This window comes from Durio zibethinus, chromosome 3 (assembly GCF_047325235.1).
Source record: "Durio zibethinus cultivar Kanyao isolate XHJ-2024 chromosome 3, ASM4732523v1, whole genome shotgun sequence".
Taxonomy (NCBI): domain Eukaryota; kingdom Viridiplantae; phylum Streptophyta; class Magnoliopsida; order Malvales; family Malvaceae; genus Durio; species Durio zibethinus.
This window is the reverse complement of record NC_143164.1, coordinates 32606389-32624750: the sequence shown is the minus strand read 5'-3', so window position 1 is coordinate 32624750 and position 18362 is coordinate 32606389. Positions and strand designations below refer to the sequence as shown.

Below are 18362 nucleotides of genomic sequence, written 5' to 3'. Positions count from 1 at the left end.
CAAAGCCAGAGTAATCTAAAACTACAAGTCCTTCGGCGTCGTTTCCAACCCCTAACTTCCTCGGCTTCCGTTGTCGTACTTTGAGGTCTATTCAGGTTTGAGAGTATTTTGGTGAGAAAAAAATGGTTCCTTTAGATGAGAAAAGTTAACCCATGAATTCAACATTAGTATGAAATTCTAAAATTTTCTCAATTGCTTCATAAATTGTATTGTTAAACATTTAGAACTTTCACTTTCTGAACAATTTTTATATTCATTTTAGGACTAATAATGCAAAAAAAAAAAAAGAAGAGAAATTGCGTTACCCCTTTTCCTGCTCTATGAACTGTTTTAACGTGCTCTATCTTTGCCTTCATAGACTTTAAAACAGCAATGGGGAAGAAGCGAAGAGATGGAAAAAGCACACATTTACAGCCATTGACCACCGTGCAACGTTTTCATATAGGCCGGCTGATCGAGAAATTTGGCGATGACTACCAGGTTGGATGGTATTTCATTCTTATATTTGGAGTTCTAAATACTAATTCCTATGTTGGTAGTCTTCCTAATTAATGCTTTATTTTGCACAGGCAATGTTCATTGATACAGAAGTGAACAAGATGCAGCATTCCGTTGCAACTCTGGAGAGATAATGCAAGAGATATCATATGTTTGGAGAAAAAAATCCTTTGATATTAACCAGCTGAGAATGATTTATCATGCCAGTCTCTCGGGACTCTGGAGTTTGTATAAGTTATAAAAAAAAAAGTGATCCTTGTATCCTCGCTCAACTCCCAATTTGGATTATTGTATTCTCATCTTGGGAAGGAAGTAAAAATAATTCATTTTTCATTTTCATTCAAATAGTTCATTGGTCCCAGCTTTGGGTTTCTTAACCTTTTAAGTGCATTTCTATCTGAGTTATGTATCTTGAGATGAAATTGATGAACCTTCTGATCCAATATTGGCGCAGATCAGATTTAGTAACAGAAAGGAAAGAAAGATTTCGAAATTTGGCAGGTGGTTTATTCAATCACTTTAGAGAATATTTGTGGGAGTTTGGATTCAAATCCCAGCATTGCTTTTGTTTTTTCTTTTAAGGAAAGAAAAGTGCCATTTTGAAATTGGAAGGACTGTGAAAGCTATCCCAGTTATGATGCCCATTTTATCTGTTAAGTAATCCCCGAAACTGGTGAGCATGTGAAATCCCTAAGTTTTGGTGAGGGAATCAACAGATTCATGCTTCTCCAAGATAATACTCCACGTTAAAAAATTCTTTTTAGTTTCAGTATTTGGATATTGCGAGCAGATAGACATCATGCCAATAACTTAAATGCATGGTGGCAACTGTTTTTGAAGAATAATTTACACTAGGAAAAAGAACACTTAACGAATAAGAATAAGAATGAAAAGATCTGCAGATATACAGGGGCAAAGAAGAACTGTTATTCAGACGCCAATGAACGCCTGACACTGGGATTCCCAGTGTTCCTTTGCCTGCTGAACTCGCTCCACTCTTTCCGTCTGAAGTCGCTGCTCCCAGTATCCATGGCAGCTCTTCAAAAAATGCATCATCTGAGTAAGAACCTGAAAATGGTTGCAAAAGCACAAGCAGATTGCAACTGGCAACACATTTCATTCATTTGCTGCTCTTCACTTCCACAGACAAATATATTTGAAAAAAAACGAAACAGGAAACCTAGTTAAGAAATCATTGAACTGATTAAAGATAGAATTAAGAACACACCTTCTCCTTAATAATATACCAAGCTCATCCAAATGTACAGCACCTTGATAAACTCCTGCTTGGATTCAGAAAAAAAAAAAAAAGGTAAATTACAAAATGAAGAATAGTTACTTTTGATGGTACTAATATTGACATGCTTCTCAAGGTTCGGGGTGCTAACTCTTGCTCATTGCATCATCAATACAAAGATAAGAATCGTTTTTCCCCTTACAGATTCATTTTTACTGCTATTTTCATAACATAAAAGTGAGTTCTCTATGCTTGCGGCATGCTTCTCTTCAAGCTTGCTAAAGAAACTAGGAGTGGAATCCAGAGCTTAATTCAGGTGGTTCATGCAACCAACTTAATAGGTGGCATCCAACAAGTTTGGGGTTTAAATCTATGCAATCCCTTCTCCTATTCTTAGGTTATGGCTTCTTTCGTACCCCCTCCCCCTCCACCACCCCCCCCCCCCCCCCCAAAAGAAAAAAAAAAAAAGAATCTAGGGATGCCAACAGAGATTTTTGATTCTAGTCACTTACCATGTATGTGAACGGTATATGAGTAAAGAAGTAAAAGTATGACAAGGGCCTTGTGCGCAACTGATTTCTAAACATAGCCACAAGAATATTTTTCCATCTCATATGACAAGAAATAGGTAGAGGCCTAGTGGGGCCGTAAACCATGGTTCACTTATTGTAGATTGTATAATCGTAATTTTTCAATACAGAAACTTTGGCTGAAAGTAATAATGTTTAAATCATTTTCAGATCCTGCTAAAACAAGATTCTAATAAATTCTTGATCGATGCTGGTTTTTCTAGCATCATATTTGATTACAGAATGAATATAGTCTTTAGTCTACACAAACCATTCACCCGATGAGATTGAATTCCATGTCTATAGACTACTTAGTTCTCTATTATGAAAAGGGAAGCCAATTTTCCAAAGAATGAAAAAAAAAAAAAAAAAGAGAAATAAAATTAGAGCAGAAGTTAATTATGGGACATAGACACTCACCTTTCTACATAAAGGACACTTTTCTTTTGGCTCTGCTGCTTATAGTCCATCAACAATAGTCACCGATGCAGCTGAACAAGCGCACATGTAGCATAATATATGCCCACAAGTGAGCGATACTGGATCAAATACTGTATACTGTTGCATTAAGGAAGAAAATGAAATGCCTTAAATCAGTGAAGAGCCCCATAAAGGATCCTGCTAAGAAGATTTATTCTATTAAATTCTGCTTTAACTGTTGAGAATTTTGTTGAAATGCACAAGAAAATGCTCTCCATATGCTTCTAGATAGAGAGCATACCATCATGATTTAATGATTTTGATGCTGAAAGTTTTTAATAGTTCAAAGTCCAGCCAATGCGCCAGAATACCATGTCTTGGAGCAAAAACATCAGATCTATTTTTTAAAACCAAAGCTCTATGTCTTAGCTTGAAAATAAAAAATTTTATAGTTTTTATTTTCTTTTAGACGAAGTTCTAAATTTGACAAGTCTTTCATTTACAAAACAGTAAAACCATACTCTAAAACTCACTTTTGTAATTGTTGGTAATGTGTTTTACTACACTTTGTTTGGTAGAAAATTTTTTTATGATTAATAGGTGGATGGTGCACAAAGTGTCCCACTCTAAGAGCTGAAATATTCTAACTTACCAAACATATGGAGCATGTCCAGTCAATATCAAGCTTGGCAGAATAAGAAAGGTCACAAGAAAGGCATGGTTTGCCATCATAAATCTGAAGTAGCAGCCCTCCGACAATGCAGGGGTCTTCTCTAATTTGACTTTGGTTTCATTAGGGAGTGTAGGGTTCAACCCCATGTAATTGATTGATCGATTAAAGGTTCAAAGTCTTTTTGTTTTAGTCATGAAATAAAGTCCTACTTAATAAAAAAGAAAAATGGGTAGTTTTAGCGTGAAGTATGTGGCGCTAAAAAGAGAAAAAGAAAAGCTAGAAAAGATAGAGAGAAAAAGAAGAAGAGAGAATTGGTTGAACTGAAGTCGATTCGTAGCCTGATCGAGTTGAAATTTTATCAATAGGTTTATAATTTAGAGTTTTACATTATGAACGGTGAAAATCGATTTTGAAACTCTTTAAGAATAAATTTAGGGTGTATTTGTTAAGTTACCTATTTAGTGAGATTTCTATAATTGTCTTTCTAGTTGTTGATTAGCTTTAGTTTTAGCCAAAAGAAAATTTTGTATGTCCATTATTTGATAGTGGATTTTTTTTAGTGGTTCGTGATTTTTTTTCTTTACACTAAAGAGTTTTTTTATGTAAATCTTGATGTGCTTTACTTTTTCTACGCTATTGATTATTGATTGTTATATATTACTTTGAGTTTTTTGTGATATATTGCTTTTGCATTATTGTGTTTGTTGCTTAGGCCTAACGAGTGATATCAAGCAAGGGTTATTTTGAGACATCCATATAGAAGCAACTCAAGACATAAGTAAATTTTGTTTAAGATCATGGAGGTTTATACGAGTTTCATGATAAAATTGATAGTATCAAATTATTCAATTCGAAAGTCTATGGTAAAGGATCATTTATACTGTAAAGACTTATATGAGCCAGTACTGGGTGATTCGACCAAATCACCAGATACAAAAAATGAAAGCTGAAAGAAATTACGTAGAAAGACAATGGCTATAATAAAAAAAATAGGTTGACATCAGTGTGTTCCATCATATAATGCAGGAGATAGATGCCCACATTATTTGAGAAAAATTGACAGCATTGTATGAGAGAAAAACATGCATGAATAAAGTTATGCTTATTAAAAAGCTTGCAACTTTACAATATAGGGATGGATGATTGGTTATAAAGCACTTAATGATTTTCAAGATATATTTAATCAAATGACTATTATGGAGCTTAAAATGGATGATAAAATGAAAACATTGTTTCTTTTGGGTTTATTGCCAAACGGTTAAAATACTCTAGTTATAAATGTTCTTAATTTAGCTCCTGATTACAAGGTGACATTGGAGATGATAAAAGACATTATGCTTAATGAAAAAGTAAGGTGAAAATATTTAGACCCTAGGAATCAAGCTTTAATTATAGAGAACAAAGACAAGAACATCGACAGAGGTCAAAACTTAAAAAATCGTAGCAAGTCTAAATATAGTTCCAAGTTTAGAGATAAAGTAAAGTGTTTCCATTGTGGTAAAGTAGATCATATAAAGCGATATTGTAAAATCTTGAAGTAAGAGTGGAAGAATGAGAAAGGCAAAAGTTCAGATGATGGTAATGTTGCAACAGTAAATTTAGATAGTGATTTAGTTACTTTAATTTGATATAGTAATTGCAATCATGTTAGTGATCCTAATCATATTGGTGATCTCGACATTGAGTGGATAGTTGATACATGAGTGACATATCATTGTGTTCTTAAGAGGGAATTGTTTACAACTTACAAAATAAGAGACTTTGGTTGCACTAAGATGAAAAATAAGACTGTGTCATAGATTATTGAGATTGGTGATATTGTTGTACAAACTAGTATGAGTTATATGTTGACTTTGAGGAATGTCAAACACATTTTGGATATGAAAATTAACTTGCTTGCTATTAATATCCTTGATAAGGAAGGATATGAGAGTTGACAAAAGAATAGATAGTGAAAACTTCTCAAAGAATCTATGGTAGTTGTAAGGAAAAAACTATGTTGTACAATATATAGAATATGTTCCAATTGAACGACAACCAAATAAATGCCGTTGAAGATGATGCTTTAACAAACTTTGACACAAGAAGCTGGATATATGAGCGAAAAGGGGTTACAAGTTTTGGCAATGTAATCTTTCATTACTTTAATTAAATGTATGTCTCTTAAATCATGTGATCATTGTTTGTTTGGCAAGCATCATAGAGTTTTTTTTCATAAAAGTTCTAAAAATATATATATATATCGGAATTGATTCATTCTAATGTATATGGTCCCATTGAGGTTGAGTCATTGGGTGATAGCAAGTATTTTGTTACTTGTAAGACTTAAGTGTATATATTGAAAAATAAAAGTTAGGTATTGTAGTATTTTAAAAAATTTTATGTCATGGTGAAAAGGATGATGGGCTACCTTTGAAATGCATTCGGACTAATAATGGTAGGGAATACACATCCAAAGACTTTAAAGAATATTGTTCAAAGTATGGGATTAAGTATGAGATGACAAAACCTGAAATATCGTAGCATAATGGTCTAAATGAAAATATGAATTGTACCGTTATGAAAAAAGTCAAATGTATGTTAAGGATAGCAAAATTACTAAAACTATTATGGGGTGAAACAATTAACATGCTTGTTATTTGCTTAACAGATCACCATTAGTTCCTTTGGGTTTTGACATTCCAAAAAGAGTATGGATAGGCAAAGATACTTCATACTCTCATTTAAAAATTTTTTGGTGTAAAGCATATATACATGTGCTAAAAGAATAGAGGTCAAAGTTCGATAGTAAAGCCACATAATGTGTGTTTATAAGACATGGTGATGATGAATTTAGCTACAGGATGTGATCCAATGAAGAGAAAAACAATCAAAAGCAGAGATATGGTCTTTTATAAAAAAAATTTATAATAGACCTTGAAAAAAATGAGAAGACTATACGGGTTACTGTTGAATGTGATGTTTTAATACTGATAGGTATTTCACAAGAAAGAACCACAGATGGTAAAAATGAGCAAGAAATAAAACTTGAGGATATAAATGAGCCAGTTATAGTTAATGATGAGCCAAATACGATCAATTTTGAGCAGAGAGAGCAATCTTCTCTATCTGAGAATGTTGAACAGGGTGAGCAGTCCTCTTCACTAGAAAATGTTGAGTAAGAAAAGCTACCTTTGGCATCAAGTGGTGTAGAGTCTCAGTTTAGGAGATTTACCAAAGAGCACAGACCATCCACCATGTATCTAACTTCATATTTTATTTTAGTTACTAGTGAAGGGAGTCAGAGAGCTTTCAAGATATACAACCTATTTCGGATATATAACACCGATTAAAAGTAATGAAAGAAAAAATAAAGTTATAGTGAAAAAATAGTACATATGATTTTGTTAAACTTTCAAAAATAAGGAGATCGTTAAAGAATAAATTGGTATTCAAGTTGAAAAAATAGTGACAAGTTAGTGAGGTATAAAGCTCAATTGGTGGTGAAAGGTTTTTCTCAAAAACTTGGTATCGATTTTGATGAGATTTTTTCTCCAGCTGTAAAGATGAGTTCCATTCGAGTGGTACTGAGATTAGTAGCTAGTTTGAATATTGAGCTTGAGCAACTTGATGTTAAGATTTCATTTTTGCATGGTGACTTGCAAGAGGACATTTATATAGATCGACCTAAGGGTTTTGAAGTGAAAGAGAAAGAGCATTTAGTTTGCAAACTAAAAAAAAAGCTTGTATAGATTGAAACAAGTTTCGCGATAGTGGTACAAAAAGTTTGATTCTTTTATGGTGAGTTATAGCTATAAAAAAATGACATTAGATTTTTATGTGTATATCAAAAAATTTTTTGATGGTAACTTTATTATTCTCTTATTATATATTGATGATAAGTTGATTGTGAAACAAGATACTGGTATGATTTATAGGTTAAAAGAACAATTGTCTAAGTCTTTTGATATGAAAGATTTAAGTCCGCAAAGTAGATTCTTGGTAGGATATTAATCGGGATAACCAAGCTAGAAAACTACGATTATCACAGGAAAAGTATGTTGAATGGGTGCTTAGTAGATTAAACATGTAATATGCTAAATCAGTTAGCAGTTCATTTGCTAATCATTTTCATTTAAGTAAGAAATCTTATCTAGTGACTAAGAAAGAATAACTAGTTATGTCTAGTATTTCTTATTCTTTTGTAGTCAGTTCTTTGATATATCTTATGATTTGCACATGGCTTAACATTATTCATATAGTTGGTATAATGAGTAAATTTCTTTTTAATCTGAGAAACAGTGAAATAAATTTTCAAATAATTGAGAGGCACTTCAAAAATTTGTTTGAGTTATGGTATTTCAAAATCAGTTTTAGAAGGATATATTTATGCTGCCATGACAAGTGATCTTGATGGGAGAAAATCTACTATAAGGTATTTATTCACTATTATAAGAAGAGCTGTGTCTTGATAGTATAAATTACAGAAGTGTATTGCTTTATCAACTACAAAGGTTGAGTATATTGCAGCAATTGAAGTAGCTAAAAAAATACTTTGGATGAAACTTTTTTTTTTTTTGAATTGGTGTTGAATAAAAAAAAGTATGTAGTATTTTGTAATAACTAAAATGCTTTAAATTTGAGTAAGAATATCATGTACCATGCTAGAATAAAGCACATTGATGATAGATATTATTGGTTACGTTCAACAATTAAGGAATAACAGATACAATTGAAAAAAGTCCATATTAATGAGAATGCAGTAGATATATTGACTAAGACATTTACTAGGAAAAAGTTTAAACTCTGTAGTAACTTAGTTAGAATGGATTCTTTAGCCAAGATAAGTTCCAAATGAAGTTGCTATCGTGATGAATTTCCTCCTAATAAGGTTGAAAATGGAGATTGTTACGAAGTGTAGGGTCCAACCCTATGTAATTGGTTGATCAATTAAAGGGTGGGCAGTTTTGGTATGGAGTTGTGGCGCCAAAAAGAGAAAAAGAAAAGCTAGATAAGATAGAGAGAAAAGGTGTAAGGGAGAGTTGATTGAATGAAAGTCAAATCGTAGTCTAATCGAACTGAAATTTTATCAGCAGGTTTATGATTTAAAGTTTTACATTTTGAATGGTGGAGATCGAGTTTGAAGCTCTCTAGGAACAAATCCAGAATGTACTTGTTGAGTCACTTATTTGGTGAGATTTCTTTAATTGTCTCTCTAATTGTTGATTAGCACTAGTTTTAGCTATAGGAGAATTTTGTATATCCATTATTTAATAGTGGAGAATTTTTTGGTGATCCGTAATTTTTTTCTTCTACACTTGAGGATTTTTTACATAAATCTTAATGTACTTTATTTTTCTTGCGTTATTGATTATTAATTGTTATTTATTACTATAAGTTTATTGAAATATATTGCTTCTTCATTGTTATGTTTGTTACCTTAGACCCAACATGTTTCTCTCAAATTGATGTGGAAAGCCGTAGGCTCACATAGCCATGGTGATTGAAGGATTTCTGCGTATACTTTGTGCTTGTGACCTGAAGGCTTGCCCTTATTTGGAGTAATGAACCTGCATTACATTTGAAGGCGAATAAACCTAATAGTAAAGAGCATTTTCTACCAAACCAGATTACCAGAAAAGTGAACGTTCTCTGCAGTGAAATAAACATACCTTATCATATTTCTTTAATATTTTTTGAATTGCAATAGCATTAATCAATGCATAGTTAACCAGGTCCTTCCCTTCTTGAACCAATGAAACATGGCGGCCTTGAAACTTGCCTTTGAACCAAATGAAGTACTTCTTGAAACCAGAAGCCAGATGTAGTTCAAGCAATTTCTGTGCACGCTTATTGAAGCAGCCTATTACACAGACATTTCTTGAGAAGGGAAAGGAAAAAAGGTCTCGTCACACACTGGACATTAATTTCCATGAAGATGGGATTAAGTCATAAGTATATACAGATGAGAATAAAAGGTTAAAATAAAATTATGATATGATATTGTTTGTTCAAAATCAGACTATATAAATATATCACATAGACCACAAATTAATAGCTTCTACAAGACTAAAAGCCTTTCTTCTCTTCATTTTTCTTTCCCTTAGAATCCACTTCAAATAAATAATTTAAAGTTCAAAGAAATGTTATCTGGATCACATGAAGTAGAGAATAAAAAAAGATGAAAAGTATGAAAAGGTAACAAATAAAGATGACCCAATATTGGATCACAGAATAAAATGATTGAGACAATTAAATTGATGACAATCATCAACTCTAGTGCTTTTAACATGGAATCTGTTTATTTTGTCTCATAAACTCACTTACCACCATTACTCTAGGCATTGTATAACTGCTAATGTATATACTCCTAAGTATCAAATTGTATTTCCCTTGAATCATGGGCAGTAGAAGCACCCACAAGAAAAAATGCATCTATTAAGGAGGCACATGCTTTTTGAACTTATGAAATACCATTTATCCAAAAAACAAAAGGGAAGGTTTAACCAGCAAAAGCATCAAAGGAGAAAAACCAGATATGCTTGAGAAACAATTTTGTCTCAACATATAAATACGTGGGTAATGGTGGGGACAAGTTTGGATGTCAAGAAGCCCATTAACATCATTCTTGGATTGAAAATCCCTCCTACACTTCTTTAATATTTTCTTAAGCTTCTTTAATATTGTTTGAGTTATATTCTGTCGCTTGTTCCTTCAATAGAAAGAGTAAGAGCGTAACACAAACAGTTGAAACGTATTTTTAATAGACAACTGGGATTGGTGAGTGGGGATAATAAGATATAATCCTTTCCTTTGCCTTTTCGTTCAACCTCCTCTACTTCAAAGCATTCGAGTTTTAGAATTTTAGTATATTACTTAGTAAAACGATTATTATTATTATAAAAATAATCCAATTTATTTAATAATAAGGCATCGCCAAATATGCAATAGTTCAAAGAAACAAATTAACCTAGTACTAAATTACTCGGTTACTGTAATTAGTGAAAATTCCAAATAAGCAACAATTAGGACTATTAAATATGATGATTTCCTTGTCTTTCAGTTCTCGGTGCTCTTACCTTAATAATTTTGACTTTGTAATCTTTTTCATATTTGTTACTATAACATCTATATCCATATCTATATATTAAAGTTGTCCTACTAAAATGGGACAGTTAAGCGATGTAATTTAAAATAATCAAGAGTTAGATTTTGAGAAAAGCTTATAGAATTAAGGGTTAATTTGAAAAAAAGATTCTTCTTCTCTAAAAATTTGAATTAGAAACTTCTTCAAAAGCTTTCATTGGAGCATGCAAAGCAATGGTATCTCTTTTGTTGAACGAATCATTGGCAATAGTTACAAATTCTCGAACTTATCAGTTCCATCCTCTTCGGTCTACCATTATCGATCTCTTCAATCTTTATTTAAAAGTAATAATTTCTTTTTATTCTTTTCTCTTTTTTTTTTCTTTTAATTTTCAAATTAAATTGTAGTAATTCTTTTTTCTCTTTGTCTATTTTGTTTGCAGAGAAGTAATCACTAAAAAGCTGATGATTCTATACAAGAAGCACCGTAAGTCTTTTTTTTTTTTTTTTGTTAATTTTGGAGGTTTAACTGAATTTTTTTAATAATTAAACTTTATTTTTTAAAAATTTTGATGGAGATTTGTCATTCATGACTTTTGAGTTTGATGGCTGTGACAGTGAAGCACCGATTATCTTTCACTTTTGGGCTTATTGGTGTAAGGCTTCTAAGCACATGGATCAAGTCTTTTCCCATCTCTCCACCGATTTCCCTATTTGCTACTTCCTTAAAGTTCTTCTTCTATTTCCCTCAAACATTCAAATTCCTTGTTTAGAGTTTAAATTTTTAATTTTTGATTGGTTTTTTATTTTTTAATTAAAAATTATTATTTGAATGTGATTGGGTAACAATTATTTTGTAGATTATCAAGGAACTAAGCATGCAACTATTGATTATTTGAAGGTCTATTCAAATCCTTAAGCTGCTTTTGTAGTTGTTTGTTTTCAATATGATATACTGGATTTAGTTTTTAAAAATAATTTTTTTAATATGAATATGTGTGGTAGGAAATTGAACGAAACAAGTGGGCTCATTAAAAACTTTTGTTATGGATTGATAGGAAATCAGGTGCCTTTAAGCATAAAAAATTAGGTGTCTCTAATTACACACCACAAATGGGAGTTATTGGCACAAATTGGTTTTCAGTGGTCATGAAAGCACAAGAAAAATCAACTGATTTGATTATAGAGAAATATCATATGGATGAATCTAAACATGAGTGTCTGTTAAAAAAGGTATGGATTCTATAGTAAGATACACAAGACAACTATTTATGCATGTTCTACTATAAATGTCAGCAACTGATGTTATTTCCTTTCACTATAAATTCCATTGACAAAATTGTTGAAAATGAAAATAAGGGAGAAATACAGTTTAAGCAATGTAGTTTGACTAAGAACTTTTATTCTGGATTGATAGAGAAGCAGGTGCCCTTAAGCATACAAAATCAGGTGCCTCTAATTACACACCACCAATGGGAGCTATTGACACAACTTAGTTTTTAGTGGTCATGAAAGCACAAAAAAAATCAACTGATTTGATGATAGAGAAATATCATATAGATGAATCTGTACATGAGTGTCTGTTGAAAAAGGTGCGGATTCTATATTAAGGTCCACAAGACAACTATTTATGCATGTTCTACTATAATTGATTGATAGGGAATCAAGTGCCTTTAAGCATACAAAATCAGGTGCCTCTAATTACACACCACCAACGGGAGCTATTGACACAACTTAGTTTTTAGTTGTCATGAAAGCACAAAAAAAATCAACTGATTTGATGACAGAGAAATATCATATGGATGAATCTGAACATGAGCGTCTGTTGAAAAGGGTATGGATTCTATATTAAGATACAAAAGACAACTATTTACTCATGTTCTACTATAATTGTCAGCAAGATGATATTTCCTTTCATTATAAATTCCATTGACAAAATTGTTGAAAATGAAAATAAGGGAGAAATACAGTTCAAGCAATGTAGTTTGACTAAGAATTTAAAAATCTTATGTGCAAGATGATGCTTCATTCATTGCTCCAGTTATACAAAGTTGAAAACTATTGAGTGTAATGATGCATGAAGCAAGGATCTCTTAGTGATGTTATTATAAAATTGAATTATAAAGTTTCTTTCTCTATTGGAAACAAAATCTCTGGTTTGTAATATTTACATGTCGTGCTGTTAATATTGCAAGATTATTATTATTATTTTAATATAAGGAGAAAATGTGTTAAGGGAGCTAAGCCAAGCCTTGTTTTGACATGGGCACAAAGAGTAAATGATTAACAATTTTTATTAGCAGATTCATTGTCACATGAAATTGTTATATATTAGCAGATTCATTGTGTAAAATACATAGCAGATTCATTAGCCTTGACATGCGTGTTTCAGCTTTGGTAGGTTTATGTTATGAATTTTTTTTTGCTTATAGGACCTTTATATACAAGAATTTGAGCTGTGGACCTAATACAGAATATTATCTTGGTTATTATTATGGTTATTCTTTTCCCATAATTTCTTACTACAAAGTCTTTGGCGGTAGGTCAATGATATCGTTGGAACACTAGCTAAAGGTAGGTATACTAACAGTGATGTTGTTGCTGTTGTGATCCTTGGTACTGGATCAAATGTAGCTTATGTGGAACGTGCACAGACAATGCCAAAATGGCATGGTCTACTACCCTAATCAGGAAAGATGGTTGGCTGTCCTTTAGTTGCTATTAGTAACTTTCTATAGCTTTGAGACTGTTTCTTTTCTGTGTTGACGTCACAATTAAAATCAATGATGTTATCCACATAAGTATGAAATAGAACTATTTAATTAGGAAGTATGAATACTAAAGTTGCTGTTGATAATGGCTAAAGGTTATCAATATGGAGTGGGGTAACTTTAGGTAATCACATATTCCATTAACAGAGTATGACCATGCACTAGATGATGAGAGTTTAAACCCTGGTGAACAGGCAAGTGCACAATTTTTTACTGTTATGGTTTTTTTAGCTTTTGCCTTACTTCTGTTAAACATAATTTGCTCATATTATATTCTTTTGATTTGCCATATGAGAAGGTAATAGTTGGTATGTGTTTGGGAAAAATTGTCTGTAGAGTTCTGTGTAGGATGGCTAAGGAAGCTAATTTCTTTGGTGACACTGTTCTACAAAAACTTAAAGTGCCGTTTGTATTCAGGTAATTTCCTCATGCTATTTAAGGATCTGTATCCATTTTAATTTTTCTTTGCTTTCGGTATTTCGTTCTGTTTGATTTCAGTTATTTTTCATCAATTGCACTCTAATTTCTATAAATACTGTATATTAATCGTTTTCATGTTTTTTTGGTACTCTAATCATTTTCATTTACGCAATGTTTGCAATGAGAAAACTGGTATTGAACATTTTGTTTGCCCTTACTAAGAAATGTTATTCATAGAAAACTTATTTTGCGTGAGATTATGAGAAGAATTTGAACTTAAAAGTGATCTGGCTAGATCGGGTGTTCAAAGAACTATTAAATATGAGTCAGTGTATGTGAGGTTTTGCATAACATTTTCATACTTCAAATGAAAGTGTATTCCTTCATAGGAGAAGACATTTCTTTCATTGGTTCTGTGCTTATTTCTTGAATTTATATATACCTAAATTACGTTTCATTTTTGTAACACAATCTAATGCACAAATTTTTAATTGCTGCTGCTGGAGTATCCAATGCAAAGATGGTTAGATAGGTGGTATTATGCTGATAGTATGGTTAGACAGCTTCTTTTTCTGCTTTACCAGCAATTGCACTGAAATGCTGTAGCTGAAAAAAGGGAATCAGAAGAGTATCTTTGCAAAGAAGTGTTTGTTTTAATGCTATTTAGCTTCAATTACTTATTATTGGAAAATTTTTAATTACAATGTCCACTGGTCAAACTCTTTTGTATGAAGAAAAAAAAGTAGCCTATAGCTAAAACTTAGGATTGCCAGTCTCCACTGTCTCTTATCTCAAGTGACACATCTGATTTCTTTTTATGCTATAAATAGAAAAAATTGCAAATAGAAATAATTTTTGGAAGATGGTTCCTATAGTAATTTTGCTTAAAGGAATCAATAAGATAAAAATAATGGTTTAAGTTTTTACCCTTTCTGAAATGTGTTTAAATATGAAAATTCTCTTCTCTGAGCGAAACAGGATTATGGCTCCATCGTATTTAATAATATCGAAATAAGAAGATACGCGTCAAAGGAGTTTTTATTTCTTTTAGTTTATTAGTTATTACCTTAAAATGATTTGTTTGTCATTATATTTGATGATATATAATTGATTTTACTTTTGTAGCTTGGTTGAAGGTTACTTTAGCAATATAATTATTTTTGGCTTTGGGTACAGATGCAAAGGGACACATTCCTTTACATTTGATCATGTTTATGGAAATGGTGGTTCTCCGTCACCTTCCATGTTTGAAGAATGTGTTGCTCCTCTAGTTGAAGGTTTGTTCTACGGATACAATGCTATTGTACTTGCTTATAGTTAGGTAATACCGGTTGATATATCAGAGTTACTCTAAGTTAAACAAGCCTTTTTTAATGTCTTGGTATTTATATTCATGGTTGACATGTGCAATTGTTGCAAACGAGATCTGGGAAGACATATACCATAGGGATAGCTATCAAAAATGGTTACGAGACAGGATTGATTCCTCAAGTTATGAATGCATTGTTCAAGAAAATTGAAACATTGAAGCATTAAATAATAAACCCGCAACATGGGGCTTTAACACTTGTATATATAATAATAAATCAAGCATAGAGCTAGCAATTGTAAATGACTATTATTTCTCTACTCATTAAATTTTATTTTTCAAATCACAAAAGTATTGTTTTCAGTAATCATCAAGCAAAGCCTATTCATTCTAGTGATTTTTTTTTAATTTAAAAAATAAAATAGTAAAAGCTTTATAAGTATATAGTATGTAATAAGATTAAAAAAACCCCTTGATTCAAATCTGAAAAAATTTAATTTGATGGATCCATATGTTTGTTTTTAAAAGATAGTATTTACTAAATTTAAAGTTAAAATCTTAACTTTAACAACCTATTTGTAATCTTTTTTGTAAAAAAAAAAAAGAGAGAGAGAAAACCATAAAGTCAAGTATATTTATTGTTAATCTATAGTTCCAAATATATTAGAAATTTGGTTAAAATAAATTTTATTAATTTTATTATTTTATTTAGATAAATGTTTATATTTTTATTGTACCTAATATGCCTTTTACTTTTATTTGCACTAAAATAAACTCCTAATTTTTAATTTATATATAAATAACTTCTTAACATAAATTAATAATTGTATGAATTAATAATTTATTTAGATACAAATCATAGAATAAAATTTATTTAGATATAATAAAAATATAAAGATATTTTAAAAAATTAAATAATTTAAGAGCTTTTTTTTTTATATTTCAACAAAGGTTGTTAATATCGTATCGGATAATATTTTAGTTTTTTTTTTTTAAATGATATATACTTATACCAATTGTTTCGACATATTGTTTTAAATTTTTTGATTTAGTATAAATATATTTGTAAATATATATGAATTTGTACATTATAACATTATTAATAATCTACAAAATACATATGTAATATATTCAAAAATCAAATAAATAAGTTTAAAAAGCATGAGAAATAATATCATAAAATTTTTATGATATTTTTAATATTTAATCTAATCATATGATATTTAAATAAATATTTTTTATATAAATATTAAGATAAAAACAACAAATAAAAAAATTAACTAAAGTTTTATGATTGTTAAATTTTTTAAAAAGAATATAATTATTTTTTTGAAAAAAATTAAAATACTTATAAACTTTTAGTTGAAAAATTAAAATAAAACATAAAAATTTTAACTTTTAAAAGTGATTTTGTTAATTAATTTTATTCACATATAGATCGAAACATATTATTTTACTGAAATTTATTAAAATAAATTAAAATTAATAAAAATAATTAATATTATTCGATATTAAATTTAATAAAAAATTTATTTTTAAATATATTATATTTTAATATAATTAAACTATACTGATCAATACAACCAATATCAAAATAAAATTAACTACCATGATTTCAACATAAAAGTTTACATTCCATCCAATCCGGTCATGTCATCACTATGTCTTTTGGCTTGACATATTGGCTAATTAAGTCGGTTGGTAAATCTGTTTACATTAAAAGACTTAGTCTCGAACTGATCATGATTTTGGCCCAAATAAAAAAAAAAGTACTCATGATGAATCATGCTGTTTCCACATTTCCTCCCACAAATGTTTATTCAAATCACAGCGCTCTCAAATTTTTAGCAGAAAACTCGTGCGGTGCACATATGGGTGGTTGTGAGAATTCATTCAAACTTCAAAGTCTACATTTTAAGCAACGCTGCAAATGTTCATCATTATTACTAGGGTGGGCAAAATCACCCGAACCCGTCGGGTTTCGACCCGACCCGACCCCTTAGGGTCGGTTTTTTTTTTTTGAAAATCGGGTATCGGGTCGGGTCGGGTCGGGTAGAGTCAAAAAAATTTCGGGGTCGGGTCGGGGTCGGGTTTTAAGCAAACCCGACCCTACCCGACCCGATATATATAAAAAATTTATTTTTTTAATTATTTTTTAAATTTTACATTTAATTATATATATTTTTATATATATTTAATTTTATATTTATATTTAAAATAATATTTTATTAATTTCGGGTCGGGTCGGGTCGGATTTGATTTTATACACTGTCGGGTCGGGTCGGGTTCGGGTATTAAAAATAAAAAAATTTTCGGGTCGGGTACGGGTATTGTATATTTAAAATCGGGTCGGGTTCGGGGCGAGCAAAAACCCGCCCCGACCCGACCCGTTGCCATCCCTGATTATTACCTAAGAATTACGAATGAATGAATGGACCAAAAGGACCCTTATTTTGTGTGGAACAGCTACTTCTTTCAAAGTCGGAGCATACAGGCAAAGATATTTTACTTCAAGGACTGATCTTTGTAACTGCAGCCCAAGTTCCATAATTGTTCAAAGAGAGGCTCTATTTTTAAAGGTTGAATTATTTGCTTTAATCATGTTATTATGTATTTTAATTTCGAATTAAGAAACATTCAGTGATACTTTACCTCCAACACATACAATTGTTTTTTTAATTACTAACGTGTATAATATTTTTTTTTTATATATAAAGAAGATCGTGTTTCAAAAATTAAAAAATAATTATAAATATGAAAATTTAAATTTAAACTTATTAAATACCACCTTTTAAAATAATAATATAATTCATTTAAATCATACTCCAAATTTTATTATTAACATATATTTAAGCGTAGGGTCTACAATTATGCTAGTTTATATTTTGTAACATATACGTTTTCGAGAAGCCCAGAAAATGTGGCTGGTTTTCCTATCTATCGATTGCAGAAGCCTAGATACAGCTACTTCCTTAATGAAGAAAGAACAAATATAATTAAACATAAAATTTATCGAAGAAAATAATAATCAAAATAATAATATTAAATATGCTTCACATGAGCCTTTGACTAATTCTTTCCTCTCAAAATGTTGATTAATTTCCATAATATATGCACCATTTTTTCAAAAAAAAAAAAGAAAAAAAATTAAAATTTGATGAGTGTTGAATGAGTCAGTGCTTAGTTGACAAGTGACAACATTAAAAACAATCCAATAAATGAGGGTTCATTTAAGTTTAAATTAAAAAAAAAAAAGAAAGAAATCAGTAAAAGTAGAAGTAGATGTCTAATTTGTGTATATGTATTGTATTAATGTTTACTCAATATGTGTAAAATATAAAATATTTTTTCGTCAAATTTATATCATATTTTAAATATAAAAAAAATTTTCTTTTTTTAT

The 18362-nt window shown here is 30.5% G+C and overlaps 1 pseudogene; it reads right to left on the bottom strand.

Moving 5' to 3' along the window:
- Positions 1-572: 572 nt before the first annotated feature.
- Positions 573-10514, bottom strand: LOC111283532 (putative E3 ubiquitin-protein ligase BAH1-like 2; annotated as a pseudogene).
- Between the last annotated feature and the right edge of the window lie 7848 nt (positions 10515-18362).